Below are 14,355 nucleotides of genomic sequence, written 5' to 3' on the forward strand. Positions count from 1 at the left end.
ACTACAGTTAATAAAACTGTATTGCATGTTCAAAAGTTCCTAAGTCAGTAAATCTTAAAAGTCTCATCATAAGAAAAAAAATTTTGTAACTACATATGGGGATGGATGTTAGCTAGACTTATTGTGGTGATCATTTCACAATGTATATAAATATTGAATCATTATGTTGTACATCTGAAACTAATATAATGTTATACGTAAATTATATCTCAATAAAAATAAAACAAAATTAGGAATGATGACATTTAGATGAACCTAATTCATAGTTGAGTCATCTTACCATAAAAATTTCCCCATTTAACCAGCTATTTAATAGTCTGAGATAGTGCATAAGAGAAAACAAATATATACTTTTTTAAGATCTTATCCTGACCCTATAACTAATGGGAGATAAATTCAAATTAGTTTAGTGATGACCATTTAGTGATCCAGATGACTATCTCTCTGGTAATGAGGAACTGGAGAAGCAACTGTAGATATCTACTGATTTTATCTGCTTTGGGTAGTACTGTTTCCAGGAAAGCAGAAGCAGAGGTTCTTTTATGCTCTACTTCCTGGGCTAGACATGAAGAGATAAGTGTGAATTAGTGAAAAGATAGCATTGCACATCTCTTATTTACCTTGTCATGAAGTATAGAACACTTTGGAGAGTGACACTAAAGAATACTTATAATGGATGTATGTAATAATAGCTCTATCTCACAGCATTGCCTGAGAGCTACATAAGACAATGTGAAGAAAATACTTATTGGAAACATAGGTATTCAGTAGATGATAGCTGATAGGATTATTAATCATTAATCAGTAATACAACTCTGAATAACATATTAAAAAGTAACAAGTATTTGTTAACAATAGCCTTGAGCAAGTTACCATAATATTTCTGAGTTTTCTTTCCCGTCTATAAAATGAGACTAATAGGTCCAACCCCCTAGAATTATTGAGGGGATAATATACAAAATTTTATGAAATTCTTACCTATTTATTTTAATTGAGATATAATTGACATGTAACATTATATTAGTTTCAGGTATACAACATAATGATTTGATATTCATTTATGTTGTGAAACTATCACCACAATAAGTCTAATTAACATCCATCACCACACATAGTTACAAATCTCTTTTCTTGTGATGAGAACTTTTAAGATTTACTTTCTTAGCAACTTTCAAATATACAATACAATATTGTTAACTATGGTCATCATGCTGTACATTACACCCCTGTGACTCGTTTATTTTATATGAAATTCTTAATATCTGCCTAGCACATACTAAGCATCCATTCACCCATCCATCCATCCATCCATCTATGGATCCAACCATCCATCCATCCATCCATCCATCCATCCATCAATCCAACCACCCATCCATCCACCAACTATGCAAACATTTATTGAGCATTTACAATGTAGTTTGTGCTATTGTGCTAAGTGTTTGTCAATCAGTTGTAGATAATCATAGCCCCTAATTTCAAGGACCTTTTCTTCTTTGAACTATACACAAAATATGGATATTGAATTACACAAAAGAGTTTCTTATGGTAGGTAAATTAAGGTCTGGGTGTACAAATTGGGAATGATAACAAATGAGAAATAATGTGTAAATGGGAAGACTTGTGTATCAAGGTGAAGGAATTCAAAAATAAAGAGACATTGTCAAGCAGAGTGCTGGCCAGTGTGATAAGGTCTTTGAGTGATGTTGCACAAGCAGATCACAAGTTCCTCAGCAAAGGCACAATCACATGGACAGGCAGCTTCTGGAGCTGTGCTGTTAAGTACAATACCTGTAAATAAGCATTCATTGAATAAGTTAATAAATTCACCCTATAAGAAAAAAATGTACTCAAAAGATGCAGTGACCAAAATAGACGATTGAGACAAAGATGTTAAATAAACAGGAAACCATGGGATTTTTTTTTTAACGAGAATGAAACTTCTGGGGCTGCTAAGTCAAGGCCCACTGTGACTGTCTCTTAAATTTCCCTGGCAAGAGTTGGACACTTTCAGGGGAACTCTCTGAACCTCTCACTTAGGGAGTGAGTGTTAGGTAACCAAGGAAACCACTGTTGATGATGAGTTCCAGGCTAGGGCTCTATCAGGTCGGCAGGCTGCCTGGAACTGAAGAAGCCACATCAACCTTCAGCTACAAGGAGCAAGCACAGGGCCACTAAATGGAGACAAAGCCAGTCAAGAGCTGGATGGATGGAGGAGCCTGGCCCTGTGGCCTAGTGGTTAATCTCAGTATGTTCTTCATTGGCAGCCCAAGTTTGGAGGTTCAGATTCTGGGGGTGGACCTACACCACTCATTAGCCATGCTGTGGTGGCAACCCACATATAAAATAGAGGAAGATTGGCACAGATGTTAGCTCAGGGTGAATCTTCCTCAAGCAAAAAAAAAAATGAAAATTAGCAACAGATGTTAGCTTGGGGCTAATCTTGCTCAGCAAAAAAAAAAAAAAGGGCTGGGTGGATGGGCTGGGTGGATGGAAGCTGAGGCAAGAAGTTAAGGTGCAGGTCAAAAATACAGGTCCAAGACTATTTCTGTAAACAGGGTTGGTATGCTTGAAGCTTATGATTGGGTGCTGGCCTGGCTTAGCCTGGAATAAAACTTTTTGTCTGGTGATTCAATTATGATATCTATTTGGGCTGTGTGTGTATGTGTATACGTGTGTGTGTGTGTTTGAAATTTATTGGTGAATAAATACATTGAAAATTGAAATTCTTCCCCTATGTTTACAGGAGTGTGGTCTCCCATAATGCAGAGGCTGCTGCTCTGCTGCTTCTAGAAAATCAAGTTCTGCTTTAAAAATGGCACCATGAAACTTGTCTCCTGACAATTACATAGGCCTTGGATCTAGTCCTTTGCTGAGAGGAAGTATAGATTTGAGGTGCATTTATGTTCCCCGATAAAATTCATTTGTCACCATAGCAATTGCCCTAAAACACCTTAGAATATTTTGTCATGCATGTAAGTAGAACTCCTCATAGTCTGAGAAGTGAGGGAGTGACTCTTGGGCCCCTGCACTGGTGGGGATGTTTGATGGTTTCTGTTTCAGAACACTCTGCATGTAGAGTTTGAAGTTCATGGAACACCTTAAAGGAAAAGTGCTGCTTTATACAAGTGCACACAAATCATAAAACAAACAAAAAATTTCTACAGTAGAGGTGTATGCAATTATCTTATTTTCTTAATTAGCAAAATGAGGCTCAGGGAGTCTACATGGTCTTTAAGGACACTCAGTTTCCTAACTGAAAGGGAGGAACTTGAATGCAGATGAACTTCCAAATCCTTGTGTTCACTGTGAGTGCAGAGTCCGCATCCTAATTCATGTGGCTGGAAAGTGACAGGATATCTTGGGCAGGTTACCAGAATAAAGATGAACAACATTCATTCGACATAGGTTATGTGGCTTTCATCCAGGCATTTGGCATGGTCGCCGCTGGCCATATTCATAATCTGCAAGCACAGGCTGTTTGATGTTTGGAGAATAACTAGCTGAAGGGCATTCATGAATGAACTGGTGCCCACTTGGAAGCATTTGGGTGGCTGGTGAAGGCCTCGAACTTCAGTTCTGTCCTGTTGGACAACTTGAATGAAGATGTGGTGGTCAGATTTAGCATCCAAAAAGTTCTGAAAAGGCCTGGAGCAAAATAAAGTTCTGTAAAGATGAATGCAAGGGTCTTCTCTTGGGTCTAAAAGCACAGGATGGTAGAAGATGTGCTTATAGCCATCTCTTAAATAAAGCGCCACATAACAAGAGACATCATTTCACAGGTCAGAGCACACTGAAAGCATTTGGTGCTGTTCTAGATGAACCCTTAAGAAGGAGGAAGTAAAAGAAACTGAAGGGTATTGAAAGCAGAGTAGTCAGGAGGGTGGAGGAACCTAAAGCTACACCATGTGAATATTGTTTTAACAAGACTACAGCTCCAGATATGGGAAAGAGAAGACTCATTCCAGACAAGGTAAATAGCGTGCAGTGCTTGCAGGGCTGTTGTCTAGAAAAGGGATTAAGCTTTTTCTCTGTGGCCAGAAAGGGGGAATCGAAGTTGTGGGTAGATGGTACAGTGAGTCATTTCAGCTTGTAAGTAATGAATAACTGTAGATGTCAGAGTTGTCAGAAGACGAGCATGCAGAGATTGGATGACTACTCGGAAGGGTGTTTCCAGTATTAGTGGGTATCTTTAGACACTGTGATTCTGCACTTCTCAGATCCCTCCTCTGCCCTTGAAATATTTGACGTGTTCTCATCAGCAGTCTCTTTTTTTTTGGTGAGGAAGACTCAACCTGAGCTAACATCCATGCTAATCTTGCTCTATTTTGTATGTGGGATGTCTCCACAGCATGGCTGATGAGTGGAGTATGTCTCCACTCCAGATCTGAACCCACGAACCCGAGCCACTGAAGTGGGGCACATGGAATCTGAACCACTCGGCCACAGGGCCGACCCCCAGCAGTCTCGTTTTTATACAGGGTCCCAACATTGGAAATTATTCATTTTATGTGAATAAGATGATTTTGAAGATCTGCAGCAGAGTTCAACCAGAGTTTACTTTGTATATTGATTTAATAGGTAAGAGCTGGAAACTCACAAATGCCACATGCAAATTTGTTCCAAATGAGCTCTAAATATGGATTTGGAGCTAATTGTTCTGGCACTTATTTCAGTGAGGATGAAGCACTGGCCAAACATATCTCAAAGTGAGAAAGAGTATGCGTTAGCATCATACTCAGGAAAATGAGCTGTAGCATTTAAGTAATTTGGAAAACGAGGCTGTCCCATCTGAAGCCTAAAGGAAGAAAAGAGAATGTTGGTTGAACTCTTATTTGGAAATAATAGAACCGAAGATAATCAGTGTTCAATCACTTATAGCACTGAACTTTTGTTGTTTCATATAATGTATAGACAGAAAAGTGTACAGACTATAAGGGTACAACCAGATGAATTACCACAAAGTGAGCACATTTGAGTAACCACCACCAGGTTAAGAGATAGCACAGAAATTCTCCTTCTTCCTGTCACTCTCCCACTTGTCCCCAGTAGTAACAACCACCTCCTGACTTAGAACATCATATGTCAGTTTTACCAGTATTTAAACTTTGTATAAATGTAATCACATAGTGACTTCTTTTGGGTCTGGCTTTTTTTTTTTTTTTTTATCAACAAACTGTTTGCAAACTGCATGTTTTTGCATGTAGCATTACTTCACTCATCTTCATGGTAAGAGCAATTCTACTCATCCCACAATTTTTTTTTTTTGTAACACATTTTATTTTTGACTTACATCTGGGATGTTTCCAGACTTGGGCTGTTATAAACATTCTTGTAATTTTTTTGCACACGTACAGATGCATTTTCTGTTGGATATGTTATCTAGGAATGCAATGGCTGGTTCATGAGATACGTGTGTGATCAGCTTTAGAAGTAAAGCTTTAGTTGTACTACTTTTCCACTCTCTCTAGCAGTGTATGAAAATTCTATTTACTCCACATCTCCTCAATGCTTGGTATTGTGGGTCTTTTAAAGTTCAGCTTTTTGATGTATAGTTAGTGGTATTTCATTGCAATTTTTACTTGCAGTTCCCAAATCACTAATAAAGATGAATAACATGTTATGCGTTTTCTGGGAAATCTTTTGCAAATTGCCTCTTCACAAATTTTGCATATAATAACTTTATTGTATTATTCGTCTTTTTCTTATTGATACATATTTGATATGAGTCCTTCGTGAGTTATATGAACTCTAAAAATCTGCTCCCACTCCATGGTTTACCCTTTTGACTCTCTTGATAATGTCTTTCCTGGACATAAAATTTTATTTAATATAGTTCAACTTATCAGTATCTTCTTTAACGATTAGTGGTTTTTGTATCCTAAAAAAGACTTTCTATACCCCAAGATCATAAAGATATTTTTCTTTATTACTTCTAGAAATCTTGTCATCTTGCCTTTCACATTTAGATCAACTCTCTATCTGGAACAGATTTTTATGTGTAATGTGGGGTAAGGAGTGAAGATTAATTTTTCTTCCATTTGAATGTTCAATTGACCCAGCTCCATTTACTGAAAAGATCATTATTTCCCACTGTTCTGTACCGCCACTGTTTTGTAAATTAAATGTCCATATATGTGTGGATTTAGTTTGTGGACTCTATACTGTTCCATTGGTCTATTTGTGTATTATTGTGCCAATACCATATTGTCTGAAATATTTTAGATTTAAAATAAACCTTGATATCTAGTAATTAAAATCTTTCCAATATGTCCCTTTTTAAAATTGTCTTGGACATTTTAGACCCTTTATGATACCTTATAAATATTCAAATCAGCTTGCCAATTTCCATGAAAATTTGTTTAGATTTTGATTAGAAATACATTGAATATAGACAGTTTTGAGGGAGAACTGGCATGTTCACAATACTGAATTTTTATCCAAAAGCAAGGTATAGACTTCTGTTCATTGCGGTCTTTGATTTCTCTCATTGTTTCATATTCTCTTACATAGAAGACTTGCTTGTTTTCTGTTAGATTTATTTTAATGCTCTTTGATGCTAATTTAAATAGTATTATTTTAAAAATTGTATTCTCTGCTTGTGTGTTGCAAGTGCGAAATATAATTGATGTTTGCAAATTAACATGTAACTATTGACTTTGCTAAATTAACAAATTAATTCAATAAGTCTGTAGATTCTCTGGAATTTTTATGTTTAAAATCACATCACTTGCAAATAAAGACAGTTTTGTTTCTTCTTTTCTAATTCTTATACCTTTTATTGATTGTCTTGCCTCATACACTGGGTCAGAATAGGTCCTAGATTAGAATCCAAGTAGTGACAGAAGGCATCTTTGACTTATATCTGTTATCAAGAGGAAAGCTTCCATTATTTCTCAGTGAAGCATGATGTTTGATGTAGGATTTTGTAAATATCTTTCTATACTTTGTAGGTTTTCTTTTTTAAATATTGTAGATAGGCATTGAATTTTACTGAGTGATTTTTCTCCCTCTATTTGAGATGATCATATGATTCTTCTCCTTTATTCTGTTTATATGGTGAATTGCATTCATTGATTTTCACGTTTTATATATACCACGCTGCCTTCCTGGAATAATTCTTATGTGCCCATAAAGTGTTGTAATTTTTATATATCACTGGATTTGCTTTACTAATATTATATAGGAGTTTTAGGTCTATATAAATGAGAGAGTTGGCCTCTCATGGGTCCTTTATTGTAATGTTCTTACCAGTGTTGCTATCAAAGTTATGATGACCTTAAAAAATGACTTGGGAAATTCTTCCTCTTTTTCTGTGCTCTGAAATAGTGTATGTAAGATTGATTTTATTTCTAAATATTTGGAAGAATTCATTAGTAAAGCCATCAGACCTAAAATTTTTTTCAAAGGATTTTAATTACTTATTCAATTTCTTTACTAAATATTCAACTATTTTTATTTTACATTTCTTCTTGTGGCATTTTGGCAAATTATGGCTTTTTAAACCATTTCACTATTTCATTGAAATTATTACCCTAACACTGTTGTGATAGCCTTTGTTTTCATTTTCTTAACTGTGGGATCCATAGTTAAGCCTCTCTTTTGTAAGAATCGTTCTTGATATTGGTATTTGGTGCCCATAGTTTTTTTCTTAATCTTAAATTTCCAGGAATTTATAAAATTTATTAGTTTTTAAAAACCAACTTTTAGAGAGATCTTGTCAAGATGGCAGCATAGGCAGAGTCTGAACTCACCCCCTCCTGCAAACACAACCAGGTTACAACTATTCTTGGAAAAATTACCCCTGAGAGAGAACTGAAAACTGTATACAAAGAACTCCCACAACAAGGGACAGTCCTGACTGAGATGGAAGAGGCAGGAGTTCCTTTCTGGGGGGGAAAAACCCACCTTTGCAAGCCATGGAGCTTCACAGCCATCTAGCTGGGAGCAACTTTAAGGTATACAGCCTTCCTCAGAGGAGTGTGGGACCCAAGCAGGAGCACGTTACCTTTGTAAGCAGACTTCAGACTCAGCACAAGAGAGACGAGTGTCATAATATCTGGCTTTGCTGGCTAGTAACTACAGTAAGGAACACCCCCAGAAAAGCTATCGGACGTAAGTGGAAAAACCCAGCTCTTAAAGGGCCCACACACAAATTCATCCATCTCAGAAAGCAATGTAAAATCACCAGAAGGAAAGGTGCATAGTCCTTTGGTGAAGAGAGACTCACTTGGTGGGCTCTGGGTGCATCTCAGTGAGAGGTGAGACCTCTCTGGGGACTGAGACATTGGTAGCAACCATTGATGTGATCTAGTACAGGTGTGCTGACACAGACACTGGCAGACACCATTGGAGTTCTTCCCTTGGCTTGTTAGCCCAGGGGTCTGCCACATCCACTAGAGCACCAATTTAATCCAGCTTACCCAGGGCAGGCAATCTACCCCAGGGACTGGCGCCACTCAATAGCAAACCGTCAGGCTACTTGTTGGCCTGCATAGACTGGGTGCCTCGATCCTCTACAGGCAGGTAAGTATGTCCATCTCTGTGGGGCAGGGCAATGTGAAGAGCAAGTGGAATGTGAGGGCATTGGTGGAGAGTGTGGCATCATCTGCAGTGGGGTGACTGAGTACGCTCCAGGGGGTCGGGACATGTACAAGGGCCAGGACTGTGTTGATGGTGTGTGTGGACTTATGGGGAGTGGGGCTTATCAGTGGCAGAAGATCTTTGCTTCTCAAACAACCTCATAGGGGATGGGCCCTGCCTTCTACAGCCTGAAACAATTGGGTGCTTCTGTGCCTGAGACCAGCCCTACTCAGCTGCAATCCTAAGAGAGCTGGCAACGGCCTTGCAAGCCTAAGGCCTATAGAAATTGTAAGCACCTAAGCTTAGCAACAAGCCACACTGGATGCCTACTCACTTAACAGAAAAACTACAACAGGAGTGAGCTATTAGACCTTGCAGCCAACTTTGCTGGGGCTCCCCAAACCCAATTTACGAACAGCTGGCCAGGGGGAAAAACCTAGACTCCCTGGATACTTGCAGCAAAAACAACCCTGCCACAGCAGAAAGACACACGTAGCTCACACAGGGGTCACTCCTGGAACACTTGGCTGGTGACAAGAGGGAAGCACACTGATGGGCCTCAAAAGTTGTCTCTTACATAAGGCCACTTCTCGAAGAACAGGAGACATAATTGACCCACCGAATACATAGATATAAGCACAGAGAAAGAGGCAAAATGAAGTGGCAAAGGAATACATTCCAAGCAAGGGAATAGGACAAAACCCCAGAAAAAGAGCTAAATGAAACAGAAATAAACACCCTACCTGACAAAGAGTTCAAGCAAAAAGTGATAAGGATGCTCACTGATCTTGGGAGAAGACTGGATGAACACAGTGAGAATGTCAACAAAGAATTGGAAAATATAAAAAAGAACCAATCAGAAATGAAGAATACAATACTAGAAATTAAATATTCACTGGAGGGACTTGATAGCAGAGTAGATGATATAGAAGAACAGATCAGCAAGCTGGATGAACAACTAGAGGAAATCACCGAAGCTGAACAAATAAAAGAAAAAAGAATTAAAAAGAATGAGAAGAGTCTAAGGGAACTCTGAGACAATATCAAGCACACTAACATTTGCATTATGGGTGTCCAAGAAGAAGAAGAGAGAGACAAAGGGGCAGAGAATCTATTTGAAGGAAGAATAGCTGAAAACTTTCCTAACCTAAGGAAGGAAACAGACATCCAAGTACAGGAAACACAGAGAGCACCAAACAAGGTAAACCCAAAGAGGTCCACACCAAGACATATTATAATTAAAATGTCCAAAATTAAAGATAAAGAGAGAATTCTAAAAGCTGCAAGAGAAAGGCAACAAGTGACATACAGAGGAAACCTCATCAGGCTATCAGCTGACTTTTCAGCCAAAACCCTACAGGCTAGAAGAGAGAAGCATGACATACTTAAAGTGAAGAGGGGAAAAAAATCTACAGCCAAGAATACTCTATCCAACAAGGTTATCTTTCAGAATGGAAGGAAAGATAAAGCGTTTCCAAGACAAGCACTAATTAAAGGAGTTTATCACCAAGAAACCAGTTCTACAAGAAATACTAAAGAGACTTATGTAAGTGGGAAAGAGAAGACTATAAATAGGAATAAGAAAATTATAAAAAAAAAAGACAATAAAATCACTGGTAAAGTTGAGAATACAGTAAAGGAAGCAGATCCACCCACTAGGAAGATAATATGAAGGTTAAAAGACAAAAGTACTAAAATTACCTATTTCAAGGATAAGAGGGTAATGGATATACACACACAAAATAAGAGGTTAGACATGGTATAAAAAACATAAACTGTGAGAGGACAAGAGTAAAAGACTAGAGCTTTTAGAAGGAGGTCAAACTAAAGAGACTATCAACTCAATGTAGACTGCTATATATGTAGAATGTTATATATGAACCTCGTGGTAATCACAAACCAGAAACCTATAACAAATACACAAATAAGTAAGAGAAAGGAAACCAAACATATTACTAAAGAAAGCCATCAAACCACAAGCAAAGAGAGCAAGAGAAGAAGAAAGACAGAGAGAAGAGCTACTAAAACACCCAGAAAAAAGTAACAAAATGACAATTAAATGCATATTTATCAATAACTACTTTAAATGTCAGTGGACTAAATGGTCTAATTAAAAGACATAGAGCGGCTGATTGGATAAAAAAATCAAGACGCATAAAAATGCTGCATACACGAGACACACTTCAGACCTAAATACAGTCACAAACTGAAAGTAAAGTGATGGGAAAAGGTGCTCCACGCAAATGGCAATGAAAAGAAAGCTGGGCTAGCAATACTTAGATAAAATAGACTTTAAAACAAAACCTGTAACAAGACAAAGAAGGGCGTTTAGATAATGATAAAGGGAACAATCCAACAAGAAGGTATAACACTTGTAAATATCTATGCATTTAGGAGCACCTAAATATATAAAGCAACTATTAACAAACATAAAAGGAGAAATAGTGACACAATAATAGCAGGGGACTTAATACTCCACTTACAACAATGGATAGATCATCCAAACACAAGGTCAATAAGGAAACATTGACCTTAAATGATACAGTAGACCAGATGGACTTAGTAGATATATATAGATCATCCCATCCAAAAACGGCAGAATGCATATTCTTTTCAAATGCACATGGAACATTCTCCAGGATTGATCACATATTAGGCCACAAAACAAGTCTCAATAAATTTAAGAAGATTGAAATAATACCAAGCATCTTTTCTGACCATGAACGCAAGAAACTAGAAATCAATTACAAGAAGAAAATCAGAAAATCAAAAAAAAAATGTGGAGATTAAACAAAATGCTACTGAAAAATGATTAGGTCAATGAAGAAATCAAAGGAGAAATAAAAAAATACCTGGAGACAAATGAAAATGAAAATACAACATGCCCAAATCCATGGGATAGAGCAAAAGTGGTTCAGTTTATAGCAATTCAGGCCTACTTCAACAAACAAGAAGAATCCCAATTAAACAATCTAACAGTGCACCTGAAAGAACTGGAAAAAGAACAATGCCCAAAATCAGCAGAAGGAAGAAAATAATAAAAATCAGAGCAGAAATAAATGAAATAGAGATGAAAACAACTATAGAAAAAATCAATGAAACCAAGATCTGGTTCTTTGAAAAGATAAAATTGACAAACCTTTAGTTAGACTCACCATGAAAAAAAGAGAGAAGTTTCAAATAAATAAAATCAGAAATGAAAGAGGAGAAATTACAACAGACACCTCAGAAATAAAAAAGATTATAAGAGAATACTATGAAAAGCTATACGCCAACAAATTGGATAACCTAGAAGAAATGGATAAATTCTTAGAACCATACATGTTCCAAGACTGAATCAAGAGGAAGTAGAGAATTTGAACAGACCAATCACCAGTAAGGAGATCAAAACAGTCATCAAAATCCTCCCAAAAAATAAAAGTCCAGGACCAGAGGGCTTCCCTGGTGAATTCTACGAAACAGTCAAAGAAGACTTAATACCTATCCTTCTCAAACTCTTTCAAAAAACTGAAGAGGAGGGGAAGCTTCCTAACTCATTCTACCAAGCCAACATCACCCTGATACCAAAACCAGACAAGGACAACACAAAAAAAGAAAATTACAGGCCAACATCACTGATGAACATTCATTCAAAAATCCTCAACAAAATACTAGTAATCAAATGCAGCAATACATTGAAAAGATCATCCACCATGATCAAGTGGGATTTATTCCAGGGATGCAGGGATGGTTCAACATCTGCAAATCAATCAATGTGATACACCACATTAACAAAATGGGGATAAAAATCACATAATCTTCTCAATAGATGCAGAGAAAGCATTTGATAAGATACAGCCTCCATTTATGATAAGAACTCTAAATAAAGGGAGCATAGAAGGAAAATACCTCAACATAATAAAGGCCATATGTGACAAACTCACAGTTAATATCATTCTCAATGGAGTAAAACTGAAAGCTATCCCTCTAAGAACAAGAACTGGACAAGGATGCCCACTTTCACCATTCTCATTTAACGTAGTATTGGAAGTCCTAGCCAGAGCAATCAGCCAAGAAAAAGAAATGAAAGGGATACAAATTGGAAAAGAAAAAGTGAAACTGTCACTATTTGCAGATGGCATAATTTTACATATAGAAAACCCTAAAGAATCCATTAAAAAACTTTTAGAAATAATAAATGAATACAATCAAGTTACAGGAAACAAAATCAACATGCAAAAATCAGTTGCATTTCATTAACAACGAAGTAGCAGAATGAGAAATTAAGAATACAATCCCATTTACAATTGCAACAAAAAGAATAAAATACCTAGGAATAAACCTAACCAAAGAGGTGGAAGATCCATACACCAAAAACTATAAAAGATTGTTGAAAGAAGTTGAAGAAGACACAAAGAAATGGAAAGATATTCCATGCTCTTGGATTGGAAGAATTAACATAGTTAAAAGGTGTGTACTTCCTAAAGCAATCTATAGATTCACACAATCTCTATTAAAGTTCCAACAACATTTTTCACAGAAATAGAACAAAGAATCCTAAAATTCATATGGAACAACAAAAGACCCCAAATAGCCAAAGGAATCCTGAGAAACAAGAACAAAGTTGGAGATATCTCACTCCCTGATTTCAAAATATAGTATAAAGCTGTAGTAACAAAAACAGCGTGGTACTGGTACCAAAACAGACACACAGCTCAAGGGAACAGAATTGAGAGCCTCGAAATAAACCCACACATCTATGGACAGCTAATTTTTCGACAAGGGAGCCAAGAATGTACAATGCAGAAAGGAAAGCATCTTCAATAAATGGTGTTGGGGAAACTGGACAGCCACATGGAAAAGAAGGAAAGTGTTATCTTACACCATACACAAAAACTAACTCAAAATGGGCTAAAGAGCTGAATGTAAGACCTGAAACCTGAAGCTTCTAGAAGAAAACATAGGCAGTATGCTCTTCAACATTGGTGTTAGCATCATTTTTTTTTAATACCATGTCTGACCAGGCAAGGGAAACAAAAGAAAAAGCTAAAACGCTTCTGCACAGCGAAGGAAACCATCAACAAAACAAATAGACAAGCTACTAATTGGGAGAAGGTATTTGCAAACCACATATCAGATAAGGGGTTAATATCCAAAACATATAAAGCACTCATACATCTCAACAACAACAAAAAGCTAACAATCCAGTTAAAAAATGGGCAAAAGATCTGAACAGAGATTTCTCCAAAGAAGATATACAAATGATGAACAGGCACATAACAAGATGTTCAACATCATTAACTATCAGGGAAATGCAAATCAAAACGACAATGAGATACCACCTCACTTCCATCAGAATGGCTACAATTAACAAGGCAGGAAACAATAAGTGTTGGTGAGGGTGTGGAGAAAATGGAACACTCATACACTGCTAGTGGGAGTGCAAACTGGTCCAGATACCATGGAAAACAGTACGCAGATTCCTCAAAAAATTAAGAATAGATCTACCATGTGATCCAGCTATTCCTCTGCTGGGTGTTTATCCAAAGAACTTGAAAGCAGAAATGCATAAAGATATACGCACCCCTATGTTCATCGCAACATTATTCACAATAGCCAAGACTTGGAAGCAACCTAGGTGCCCATCAAGGGACAAATGGATAAAGAAGATGTGGTTTATAGACGCAATGGACTACTACTCATCATAAGAAATGATGAAATCCGGCCGTTTGTGAAAACTTGGATGGACCTTGAGGGTATTATGTTAAGTGAAATAAGTCAGAGGGAGAAAGTCAA

At 37.1% G+C, this 14,355-nt stretch overlaps 1 protein-coding gene across 1 annotated transcript in view; it reads left to right on the plus strand.

Moving 5' to 3' along the window:
* Window positions 1-3,839: 3,839 nt before the first annotated feature.
* Window positions 3,840-14,355, plus strand: part of GPR141 (G protein-coupled receptor 141) — a 75,136-nt gene continuing 64,620 nt past the window's right edge. The window contains exon 1 of the mRNA XM_070511941.1: window positions 3,840-3,970. The gene's annotated coding sequence lies outside the window, so the exon portion shown is untranslated. The remainder of the gene's footprint in view (window positions 3,971-14,355) is intronic.

The sequence above is a fragment of the Equus asinus genome, chromosome 1 (genome assembly GCF_041296235.1).
Source record: "Equus asinus isolate D_3611 breed Donkey chromosome 1, EquAss-T2T_v2, whole genome shotgun sequence".
Lineage (NCBI taxonomy): Eukaryota > Metazoa > Chordata > Mammalia > Perissodactyla > Equidae > Equus > Equus asinus.